The sequence below is a fragment of the Ornithorhynchus anatinus genome, chromosome 7 (assembly GCF_004115215.2).
Source record: "Ornithorhynchus anatinus isolate Pmale09 chromosome 7, mOrnAna1.pri.v4, whole genome shotgun sequence".
In the NCBI taxonomy this organism is placed as follows: Eukaryota; Metazoa; Chordata; class Mammalia; order Monotremata; family Ornithorhynchidae; genus Ornithorhynchus; species Ornithorhynchus anatinus.
In genome coordinates this window covers 73,395,819-73,408,417 of record NC_041734.1, presented here as the reverse complement: position 1 = coordinate 73,408,417, position 12,599 = coordinate 73,395,819, and the positions used below count along the sequence as shown (strand labels likewise).

The 12,599-nt window shown below is 45.3% G+C and overlaps 1 non-coding gene across 1 annotated transcript; it reads left to right on the top strand.

The window, feature by feature from the left end:
- Window positions 1-12,144: 12,144 nt before the first annotated feature.
- LOC114813466 lies at window positions 12,145-12,282 on the top strand. The gene has a single exon (XR_003761184.1). It is a non-coding gene; the product is annotated as a small nucleolar RNA SNORA7 (small nucleolar RNA).
- The last annotated feature ends 317 nt before the right edge of the window (window positions 12,283-12,599 follow it).

Sequence of the window (12,599 nt, the reverse complement as noted above, 5' to 3'; positions counted from 1 at the left end):
TTGCATTTTTAAAATAAAAGCTTCCCTTCCTGTCCCTGGAAAGAGTTGCTAGACTGTTCAAAACACATAAAGTTGAAGTGATTAATTGATTGATTATGCTATTTATTAAGCACCAACTGTGTGCTAAACACTGGGCAAAGCACTGGAGTAAGAACAAATTAGGTCACTTAACCATTTTCCTCTACCCAAACTCTATGGCTACAGTACCAGAACGATTGCAGATGGAGAGCAGGACATTCTGGGAGAGACGTGTCCAGGATGTCGCTGAGGGTCATAAATGACTTGACGGCATAAGACAAGACATAGATTTTATTAAAAAGTTTAGCTGAGGCTCTAAGGAGCAATTCTAGTGAATCCTTATAAAACTGCTCAGTCCGACTATGTGTGTGTCGAGCGTTTCCTTTTTTTAGTAATTTTCTGACTAACAACCAAAACCCTCTGAATTGGTACCTATTTGTCTCTCAGTCTTATCTTTGGTATATAACTCAAATCAATTGATTAGTCAACAATCCATGGTATTATGCTCTGTACATAGTGAGCACTCAATAAATGTCACTGATTGATTGGTATTTGTTGAGCTTTTAAGGGTATGCAGAGAACTGTATTAAGCACTTGGGAGATTACAAAACAATAGAGTTGATAGACACATCTCCTGCCCTCAGGATACTTACTATCTAGTGGGGAGACAGACATTAAAATAAATATCAGTTTAAAATTTAAATAAATTAAAATAAAGTGTCCTATTAAAATAAATATCCCCAACTAAGCCTCACTTTTTCTCAGCTCCCATTCCCTTCCGCATCACCACAACTTGCTCCCTTTGCTCTTCCCCCTCTTCCCACCCCATAGCACATATATATATATATATAATTCTATTTATTTATATTGATGCCTGTTTACTTGTATTGACGTCTGTCTCCTCCCTTCTAGACTGCAAGCCCACTGTGGGCAGGGATTGTGTCTCATTATTGGTGCATTGTACTCTCCAAGTGCTCAGTACAGTGCTCTGCACACAGTAAGTGCTTAATAAATGCGATTGAATTACAGATAGGGTAAGCAGCATGCACTTGGATCTTTATTCTTTATAAATCTGATGTTAACCCCATCCTCAATCCTACAACATTTATGTATATATCCAGAGCATAAGTACTGTGGGGTTTGGGGGGAGTGAGTATTGAAGTGCATGAGTGATTTAGACCAAAGTGCATAGGCAATGCAGAAGAGAAAGAAAATAGGGTGGGGAAATGAGAGGTTAGTCAGGGAAGAGATTTTAGTGGGGCTTTGAAGACAGGCAGCGTGGTAGTCTGTTGGATATGAAGAGGCAAACACTGACCTTGTAAGCCGGGTTTGTGAGTTCAAATGTCGCTGCGACCTGTGTATCTCTGATTTTTTCTTTGGCTGTAAGCTCACTGTGGGCAAGGAATGTTCATTGTTATATTGTACTCTCCCAAGCTCTTAGTACAGTGCTCTGCAAACAGTAAGGGCTCAGTAAATATGATTGACTGACCGAGGGAGAGAGTTCCAAGCAGAAGAGAGGATGTGAGCAAGGATTTGACGGAGAGAAAAATAAGATTGAAGCACAAAGAGTAGGTTGGCATTAGAGGAGCGAAGTGTGTGTATTGGGTTGTAGTGGAAGATATCTCTATGATTCTGTGTGTATCTCTATGATTCTATTTATCTTGATGATGTCTATGCTAGACTGTTTGTTTTGTTTTGTTCTGTTTTGCTTTGCTGTCTGTCTCCCCTGTTTAGACTGTGAGCCCGTTATTGGGCAGGGATTGTCTCTATCTGTTGCCGAACTGTACACTCTTAGTACAGTGCTCTGCACATAGTAAGTGCTCTATAAATACTATTGAATGAATGAATGAATGAGGTGAGGTAGGTGGGGGAGAGCTGATTTATCATCTTAAAGCCAATGGTACGGAGTTTCTGTTTGACATGGCTATGGATCGGTAACCACTGGAGGACTTTTAGGAGTGGCAAGATGTAAACAGAATGTTGGTTTAAAATAAACATGTCTGCCATGTGACCTTGGGCAAGTCAACTTCTCTGCACCTCATCTTTAAAATGGGGATGAAGACTGTGAGCCCCATGTGGGAAATGGACTGTGTCCAACCCAACTAGCTCGTATCTACTCCAGTGCTTAGTACAGTGCCTGACACATAGAAGGGGCTTAACAAATGCCACAAAAAAGGAAGAACCAGGCGGAAGAGTGAAGATGTGCCTGGAAGGGAGAGAGATCGGAGACAGGGAGGTCACTTGGCCAGCTCGATCCAAGTCCTTGTCATAGCTACTAACTCTGTTGTATTGTATTCTCCTGAATGCTTAGTACAGTGCTCTGCACACAGGCTGATGTAGTAGTTGAGGCAGCTTATAACAAGTTTTTGGATCCTTGTGGTAACAGTTGAGAGAGAGAGGAAGGGGTGAATTCCAGAGATGTAGAGAAGATAGAACCAACAGGATTTGGTGACAGACTGGATATGTGGATAAAATGAGAGAGACAAATCAAGGATAATGCTGAAATTATGGGACTGTGAGACAGAAAGGATGGGGTTGTCTACAGTAATGGGAGAGTTGAGGATTTGGGCGGAAAGATGAGGATTTGTGTTAAATTTCAGGGATCAGCAGGAAATCCAGCTAGAGATGCCTTAAAGACAGGAGGAAATGTGAGACTGCAAAGAAGTAGAGAGGTTAGAGCTGGAGAGGTAGAATTGGGCATCATCATCAGAGAGATGGTAGTTGAAGCCGTGGGAGTAAACGAGTTCTCCAAGGGAGTGGGTGTAGATGGAGAATAGCAGCATGGCCTAGTGGATAGAGCACAGGCCTGAGAGTCAGTAAATCATGGATTTTAATCCCAGCTTTGCCACTTGTCTGCTGTGTAACCTTAGGCAAGTCACTTCACTTCTCTATGCCCCAGTTCACTCATCTATAACATGGGGATTAAGACTGTGAGCCCTATGTGATACAGGGACTGCGTTCAACCCGAGTACCTCACATCTACCCCAGTGCTTAGAACAGTTCCTGTCACATAGTAAGCATGTAACAAATACCATAATAATGAATGAGAATAGAAAGAGACCCTGAACAGAGCCTTGAGGCACGTGCAGAAAGGGGTGGGAGGCAGAGGAGGAGCTGTCTAAAGAGTCTTTCGATATTCATCTTCAGCTTATCTCCCTCTTCCTTCCTGACCGGAGACTTATAAAATTTGGCCAAGGTCCCTAGAATTTCCTTTTTTTCATTCTTGACCTGACCTCCATGTCCCTTCAGTGCTCCCTCAACCTGCTCTTCTTGCCTTCCCCTGGCACAGTGTCAATCGCTTGAGCTGCCCCCTCGTCCCTTGTCCCTGTTCCCACAGATGCTGCTTCTGATGAATTGGTACTTTTAAAATGTCAACCACTGACCCAACACCCTTGCTGACTCCCTGCCATATCCACCAGCCCGCCGATGGTGGGGCCTGACCAAAAAAATAAATAAAAAATATTCCAGAAATTTGCTTTGAAGGAACTAGCCTGCATAAAAATGGCAATGAATTGGGACATGAATAATGCAGGAAAAAAAGAGCGAAAAACTGTACTTTCTGTCATTTAGGAAATAAACTGTATTTTGATTGATATCCTCCACTAAATAATAATAACTGTGGGATTTGTTGAGCATTTACTATGAGCCAGGTACTATATTAAGCAGTGGGGTAGATACGAGCTAATCAGGCTGGACACAGTTCCTGTTCCTGTCCCACAATCTTAATCCCCATTTTACAGATAAGGTAACTGAGGCACAGAGAAGCAAAGTGACTTGCCCAAGGTCACAGAGCAGAGAAGGGGTGGAGTCAGGATTAGAACCCAGATCCTTCTGACTCCCAGGCCCGTGTTCTATCCACTAGGCCACGTTGCTCACTTGCTGAAGAATTTGGGCATTTTCACTTCTCCATCACTTATCCTTCCAATCTTCTGTTGTTTGGAAAAGCTATTGTTTCACAGGTCTCTGTGGTTTAATAGGAAATGACTAAATCTTTGACTGTGGTTATGGGCATTTAATATTGAAATGATAGGAAGTGCCCTTTCTATCCCCAGTACTTTTTTTTCTCAAAAAGCTAAACCCCTTTGACAAATATTCTGGTTCCTATCAGTGAGCCTTGACAATGAGCCTTGACAATGAATGAGCTAGTCATAGGTTGGAGAAAAGTATCAATCTTCATTAGCACAGATCTTCAAACACAAGGGCTTCCAAGATGAGAACAAAAGAAGGTGGGATGGTGGTTGAGGCTTGTTCCAGCAGGGGAAATAGGAAATGGAATTTTTTTTATCTGACTGCCCCATCTCAACACCTCCAAGGAAGCAGGGTGTTTCAGACAGATTCAAGAGGGCCCTCTTAAAAAGAAGTAACTTTAATCTGCACCACTTCAAACAGCACAAACAAAAACAGAGGAGATAAGCTCAAGTCCTTGATAGAAATGGAAGGGAAACAGCGTAGCTTGGGGGGCAAAGCATGAGCCTGGCAGGCAGAAGACCTGGGTTCTAAGCCTGCTCCATCACTTGTCTGCTTTGTGAACCTGGGCAATTTAACAACTTCTCAGTGCTTTAGTTTCCTCATTTGTAAAATAGGAATTCATTGCCTATTCTCCCTCTTATATAGATTGTGAGTCCTCTGAGGGACAGGAATAATAATAATAACGATGATGGTATTGTTAAGCGCGTACTATGTGCCAGGCACTGTACTAAGAGCTGGGATGGATACAAGATAATTGGGTTGGACGCAGTCCCTTGCCCCAGCTAGGGCTCACAGTCTCAATCCCCATTTTACAGATGAGGTAACTGAGGGATAGAGAAGTGAAGTGACTTGCCCAATTTCACACAACAGACAAGTGGAAGAAAGGTATTAGAACCCATGACCTTTGAATCCCAAGCCAGTACTCTATCCACTCTACCATTTTGCACTGTGTCTTCCCTGATAATCTTATACCTACCTTAGAGCCTAAACAGTGCTTGGCACTTAGTGAGTGATTAACAAATACCACTGTTATTATTACTATTATTAAATCGCCCTATCTCCCTACTACCCTTCCTCTCCAAACTCCTAGAATGAGTCATCTACACTCGCTGCCTAGAATTCCTTAACTCCCATTCTCTCCTGGACCCCCTCCATTCTGGCTTCCGTCCCCTCCACTGTACCGAGACTGCTCTCTCTAAGGTCACCCACGACCTCATTCTTGCCAAATCCAATGGCTCCTACTCTATCCTAATCCTCCTTGACCTCTCAGCTGCCTTTGACACTGTCGACCATCCCCTTCTCCTCCACACCTTATCTCATCTTGGCTTCACGAACTCCATCCTCTCCCGGTTCTCCTCTTATCTCTCTGGCCGTTCATTCTCGGTCTCCTTCACGGGCTCCTCCTCCCCCTCCCATCCTCTAACTGTTGGGGTTCCTCAAGGGTCAGTTCTTGGCCCTCTTCTCTTCTCCATATACACTCACTCCCTCGGTGAACTCATCCGCTGTCACGGCTTCAACTATCATCTCTATGAAGATGACACACAGATCTACATCTCTGCCCCGTCCTCTCCCCCTCCCTTCAGGCTCGTATCTCCTCCTGCCTCCAAGACGTCTCTACCTGGATGTCTAAACTCTACCTAAAACTCAACATGTCCAAAACTGAGCTCCTCATCTTCCCTCCCAAGCCCTGTCCTCTTCCTGACTTCCCTATCAGTGTGGATGGTACGACCACCCTTCCCCTCTCTCAGGCCCGCAACCTCGGTGTCATCCTTGACTCGGCTCTCTCGTTCACCCCACACATCTGATCCGTCACCAAGACCTGCCGGTCTCACCTTTATAATATCGCCAAGATCCACCCTTTCCTCTCCACCCAAATGGCTATCTTACTGTTTCGGGCTCTCATAATATCCTGGCTGGATTACTGTGTCAGTCTTCTCTCTGATCTCCCTTCCTCCTGTCTCTCCCCGCTTCAGTCTATTCTTCACTCCGCTGCCTGGCTCATCTTCCTGCAGAAACGCTCTGGGCATGTCATTCCCCTCCTTAAAAACCTCCAGTGGTTGCCTATCAACCTCCGCACGAAACAAAAACTTCTCACTCTAGGCTCTGAGACTCTCCATCACCTTGTCCCCTCCTACCTCTCCTCCCTTCTCTCTTTCCACTGCCCACCCTGCACGCTCCGCTCCTCTGCCGCCCACCTCCTCACCGTCCCCCATTCTCGCCTGTCCTGCCGTCGACCCCTGGGCCACGTCCTCCCGCTGTCCTGGAATGCCCTCCCTCCTCACCTCTGCCAAACTAATTCTCTTCCCCTCTTCAAAGCCCTACTGAGAGTTCACCTCCTCCAAGAGGCCTTCCCAGACTGAGCTCCCCCTTTTCCCTCTACTCCCTCTGCTCCCCTTCTACCCCACCTTCACCTCTCCTCATCTAAGCCCTCTTTTCCCCCCTTTCTGCTCCTCCCCCTCTTCCTTCCCCTTCCCTAGCACTGTACTCCTCCGCTCAACTGTATATATTTTCATTACCCTATTTATTTTGATAATGAGATGTACATCACCTTGATTCTATTTATTTGCTACTGTTTTAATGAGATGTTCATCCTCTTAATTCTATTTATTGCTATTGTTTTTGTCTGTCCGTCTCCCTCGATTAGACTGTAAGCCCGGCAAAGGTCAGGGACTGTCTCTATCTGTTACCGATTTGTACATTCCAAGTGCTTAGTACAGTGCTCTGCACATAGTAAGCGCTCAATAAATACTACTGAATGAATGAAATCATAGTAAATTCACCTATATGCACATTCTTTCACATTGTAAAAATCGTTAAGCAAGGTGGAATCAGGATTTTCCACATTAATGATTCCCATTTAAGTTCTGCCTTTAGTGCATTTTTCCTCTAGACTGTGAGCTAGTTTGGGAACGGAATGTGTCTGTTGTTGTATGGTACTCTCCCATGTGCTTAGTACAGTGCTCTGCACACAGTAGCACTCAAGAAATATGATTGAATGAATGAAGTTTCGGTTTGTGTCTCGTATAGAGCAGTATCGAGGAATGATATGCTTATGGATGGCTCCCCCATCAGGCGGTGTAGTATGGCCTAGTGGAAAGAGCCCGGACCCATCACTGTAGACAAGACTGCCATTCTCCCTGTCTCACAAGAGAAGCAGGGTGGCCTAGTATACAAGCCTGGGAGTCTGAGAACTTGGGTTCTAACTTTGGCTTTGCCACCTGACTGCTATATGACCTTAGGCAAGTCTCTCAACTTCTTTGTGCCTCAGTTTCCTTATCTGTAAAATGGGAATTCATTGCATATTCTCCCTCCTACTTAGATATGAACCCTATGTGGGACAGGGATTGTGTCTAATATGAATATCTAGTATCTACCAGTGCTCAGTTCGGTGCTTGTCACACAGTAAATGTTTAAAACATACCTGTTGTTATCAAGACCCACATTCGTGGCATTATCCTTTTCCTCAGCTCCCCCTTCCCTCCGCGTCACCCCGACTCATTCCCTTTGCACTACCCCATAGCACTTGTGTATATATGTAGATATCTATAATTCTATTTATACCGATGCCTGTTTACTTGTTTTGATGTCTGTCTCCCCCCTTCTAGTCTGTGAGCCTGATGTGGGCAGGGATTGCCACTCTTTATTGCAGAATTGTACTTTCCAAGCGCTTAGTACAGTGCTCTGCACACAATAAGCACTCAATAAATACGATTCAGTGAATGAATGAACAAACTCATCTCTCTTCTTCAACCTGCATATTCAATCAGTCCCCAAATCTTGTCAGTTCTACCTTCACAACACACCTCTGAAATCCTCTCCAACCAAATTGCTACCCCTTGGTCCAAATCCTTGTCAAATCTACTAACTCTGTTATGTTGTTCTCTCCTGAATGCTTAGTACAGTTATCTGCATACAGTAGGTGCTCAGTCAATACCACCGACTGATCGATCCCATCTGGATGACTGCACCAGTCTCCTTGCTGACCTCCCTGACGCTTGTCTCTCCCCTCTCCAGTCCCTCACCCTCCTGCCCGGCTCATTGTTCTAAAAAACATTCTGTTCATATCTCCCACGTCTCAAAAACCTCTCAAAGTTGCACATCCATCTCCACGTCAAACAGAAACTCCTGCCTATTGGCTTAAAAGAATTGAAACAGCTCGCTCCCTCCTATCTACCCTCACCTTTCTCCTACTTTCAGCTCATATACTTGCTCCTCAAACCCCAGCCTACTTACTGTGCCTCAATCTCACCTTTCTTTCTCTCTATCCATGGCTCATGTCTTCCCTCTCGCCTTCAACTGCCAAACCCTTGATAAATCAATCAGTGGTATTTATTGAGCACTTATTGTGTGCAGAGCTTGAGAAGCAGCATGGTGCAGTGGACGAGAACAGGCCTGGGAGTCAGAAGGTCATGTGTTCTAATCCCAGCTCCGTCATTTGCTGTGTGACCTTGAGCAAGTCATTTCAATTCTCTGTGCCTCAGTTACCTTATCTGTAAAATGGGGATTAAGACTATGAGCCCCACGTGGGACAACCTGATTTCCTCATCTCTACCCCAGGGCTTAGAACAGTGCTTGGCACATAGTAAGTGCTTAACAAATGCCATAATTATTACAATTATTAAACACTTGGGAGAGTACAACGCAACAGAGGTAGTAGACACATGCCTTGCCCAGAAGGAGATTACATTCTAGAGGGAGAGACAGACATTAAAATAGATTGCAGATATGTACAAAAGTGCTGTGAGGGGTTGAGGGTGGGGTGAATGAAGGATACATATCCAGGTTCATTCATTCAAACGTATTTGTTGAGCACTTACTGTGTGCAAAGCACTGTACCAAGCTCTTGGAAAGTACAATACAGGAAATAAAGAGAGATAGTGACAGAAGGAAGAGGAAGTAGGGGAAATGAGGGCTTAGTCAAGGAAGGTCTCTTGGAGAAGATGTGATTTTAATAAGGCTCTGAAGGTTGGGAAAGTGATCACCTGTCAGATAAGAAGGGAGAGGGAGTTCCAGGCCAGTGGCAGGACATGGACAAGAGGTTGGCAGTGGGATAGTTGATACCTAAGTACAGTGAGTACATTGGTGTTACAGGAGCAAAGTGAACATGCTGGGTTGTAGGAGAAAACCAGGGAGGTAAGATAGGAGAGGGCAAGGAGATTGAGTGCTTTAAAGCCAAAGGCTTATGAATCACATAACTTTACCTCCAACCCGCTGCCACTCTTCCCATCTTCTAAGACGTACTAAAATCCTAACTCTGCTAGAAGCCTTCCCCAACTAACCTCAACTTCCCACCCTGTACTCCCTTCCTTCTGCATAGTCTATGCACATGGTTCTGTACCCTCTGATTCTCACCTCACAGCTTTTGGGTACATATTCTTAGACTCCATTCCTTCCCTTGACTGTAATTCATTTTTAATGTCTGCCTCCCTCTTCTAGGTTGCAACCTCCTTGAGGACAGGGATCATGCCTGCCAACTCCATTGTGTTGGAGCCATACTCTTTTAGCAGTTAATATTCACCCCATTCTCAATCCCACAGTGGTTAAGTATGTATTCATAATCTATTTATTCATATTAATGTCTGTCTCCCCCCATAGAATGTAAGCTAATTGTGTCCAGGAAATGTGTCTGCTAACTCTGTTGTATTGTACTTTCCCACATGCCTAGAACAGTGCTTTGCACACAATAAGCTCTTAATAAATACCATTCACTGATACTCCCAGCAAAGCTAAGTACAATGCTTTACACTCAGCATACACTCAATAAATATGTACTCAATAAATATCACTGATTAACTGCGGTTTTCTACTGCTTTCAAGTCTCCTTTAAGAAATGCTTTTTCAAATACTTCTAGGTCCTATTCAGTTTTCCTTCCCAGAAAAAATAAGTCTGGGATAAAGTTTGTGATTTATTACAGATGGGGCCCACTTCCTGCAAAGGTCTTTTGTTCCATTCTCCTGCCAGAGATCAAATGTTTTCCAAAGTCTGCGCTGATGCTCAGTATATCAGCAGGGTGGGGTGATGAGAAGAGTCCTTAAGGAAGTTGGAGAGAATCGTGGAAACAAAATGCTGCTCTGGCACAGGGTCAATTAGTTAGCGTGCTGGTTTTGGGGGTTGTTAGATATTCCTGGTCACTCATGCCCAGAGTCCAGCTCCTGAAGAGGGTCACTGCTTCCAATGGGAGAGTGTTTTATTCTCAGAGTTGGGGTGTTTGAATTGGTCGAGGCTGGGGGATGGAGGTGAAGGGTTGGGTGAGACTGGGGAAAAGGTTTCTGGGGGTTAAATGGACAGGAGAAGGAGGTCCAAACAAACTCCCAGAAATGCAGCCAGAGACACAGCCTGAGAATGCCAGAAGCCTAGTTAGGGACACACTCCAACTGCATCCAGAACAAGAGATTCCATCCAGTGATCCCGAAGATCCCGGCTCTGCCACTTGTCTGCTGTGTGACCTTGAGCAAATCATTTCACTTCTCTGTCCCTCAGTTACCTCATCTGTAAAATGGGGATCGAGACTGTGAGCCCCATGTGGGACAGGGACTCGTGTCCAACATGATTTACTAGTAATGATAATAATAATAATAATAATAGTATTTGTTAAATGCTATGTGCCAGGCACTCTACTAAGTGCTGGGATAGATACAAGCAAATTGAGTTGGACAAAGTCCCCTGTCCCATGTGGGGCTCATGGTCTCAATCTCCATTTTTTAGATGAGGGAACTGAGGCACCGAGAAGTGAAATGATTTGCCCAAGGTCACACAGACAAGTGGCAGAGTCAGGATTAGAACCCTTGACCTTCTGACTTCCAGGCCCGTGCTCTAACCACTAAGCCATGCTGCTTAAAGTGGCTGGGACATAGTAAGCGCTTAACAAATACCATAATTAAATCGAAGGCAGAGACACAGAGGGGTAAGTGATCTAGCCAGGTCGAGGGAGATATGGAGACAAGCACAGAGAGAAAAACACAAACCCATCTCCTCTTCCTCTTGGAGTGTGACTCTCTTAGGCCCATCTGTTACTCACGCTGAGGCAGCCTGGGAGCCAGAGGTACGGATCATGCCATTTATGGTCCCGGGGAGGGGCAGAATTGAGCTATCTGTGGCTCTAGTAGGGGTGAGGTGAGTCTAATAATAATAACGTTGGTATTTATTAAGCGCTTACTATGTGCTGAGCAATGTTCTAAGTGCTGGGGTAGATACAGGGTCATCAGGTTGTCCCATGTGAGGCTCACAGTCTTAATCCCCATTTTACAGATGAGGTAACTGAAGCACTGAGAAGTTAAGTGACTTGCCCACAGTCACACAGCTGACAGGTGGTGGAGCCGGGATTAGAACCTATGATCTCTGACTCCTAAGCCTTTGCTCTTTCCATGAGGCACGCTGCTTCTCCAGTTTGGCACTCTTCTGCTTCCACCTCACTGCTCAGCCAGCAGCTGGGCCGGAGGGGAGTTGGTGCCGGCTGCCCTCGGGACACAGAAAGCTGTGGAAGCAGAGAAGATGGGCATTCCCACAGAGCCAATCTTGGGGCAGTAACCATCCCCTCGAAGTTGACACTCCTGGTCCCCGGCAAGCTGGTCTCAACTCCTAAGCCCCTCGATGCGGAGCAACAGGAGCCCAGGTGGAGGGAAGCTGGAGGTTTAAAGTAAAAAACAGTGGGCAGAAAGGTACCTGATATCACTACAGACAGGGAACAGTCCAGTTTAAAACTGGGTAATTGACTATACTGACCAGAGAACAACTGGGGTAAACAATGTGACCCCTCCTTTAGACTAAGTTCATTATGGGCAGGGAATGTGTCTGTTTGTTGTTGTACTTTCCCAAGCACTTAAAACAGTGGTCTGCACACAGAAAGCGCTTGTTAAACACAAGTGAATGGATGAATGAATGAGAGCAGGAGGGTGTCTGTTATATTGTTATATTGTATTCTCCCCAGCGCTTAGTACAGTTCTCTGCACACAGTAAGTCTCAGTAAATATGACTGACTGGCTGACTGCAGCTGAAAACATAGCTCAGCTAAAGATGAGATAACCAAGCGGTGGAATGTTTCAGAGTCCTTGGTTAAGACAGTGTTAGTCAGCTATGACTGGTGCTAGAGATCCTCTGAGGGGGGAGTGAGGTGAAAAACAAATAGGAATCTATAATGCTTGTGTAGAAACGTATCTCCTCTCTCAGGCTTGCACCTGGAGAGTTTCCAGTCCTCTACCAGTCATGGTTACGGGAGGGAGAGTCAAGCAGAGGCCTACCCATTCCATTCCTAGCTTGGGCAGTGGCTGGCGAGTGGCAGACAATCTGCTACAAGTCAAAACTCCCCTGTGCTGGGCAGCAGCGGCATGGGAGAGAATCGAGGGCAGAGACTTTAGTTTACTGCGTGGAAGGAGGCGATGGTCAAGCACTACTGGATTTTTACCAGGAAAACTGTATGGATCCACTACCAGAACGATTGCAGATGGAGAGCGGGGCGTTCTGGGAGAGATGTGTCCTTGGTGTCGCTATGGGTCGGAAACGACTCGCCGGCATAAGATAAGAACCTATCAAAGTCATCCATCCTCCCTCTATATTCAGCTATCAGACTCCTTTTAGGCTATTCTGGCCAGAGCTGGGCACTGCCGCTTGAGAT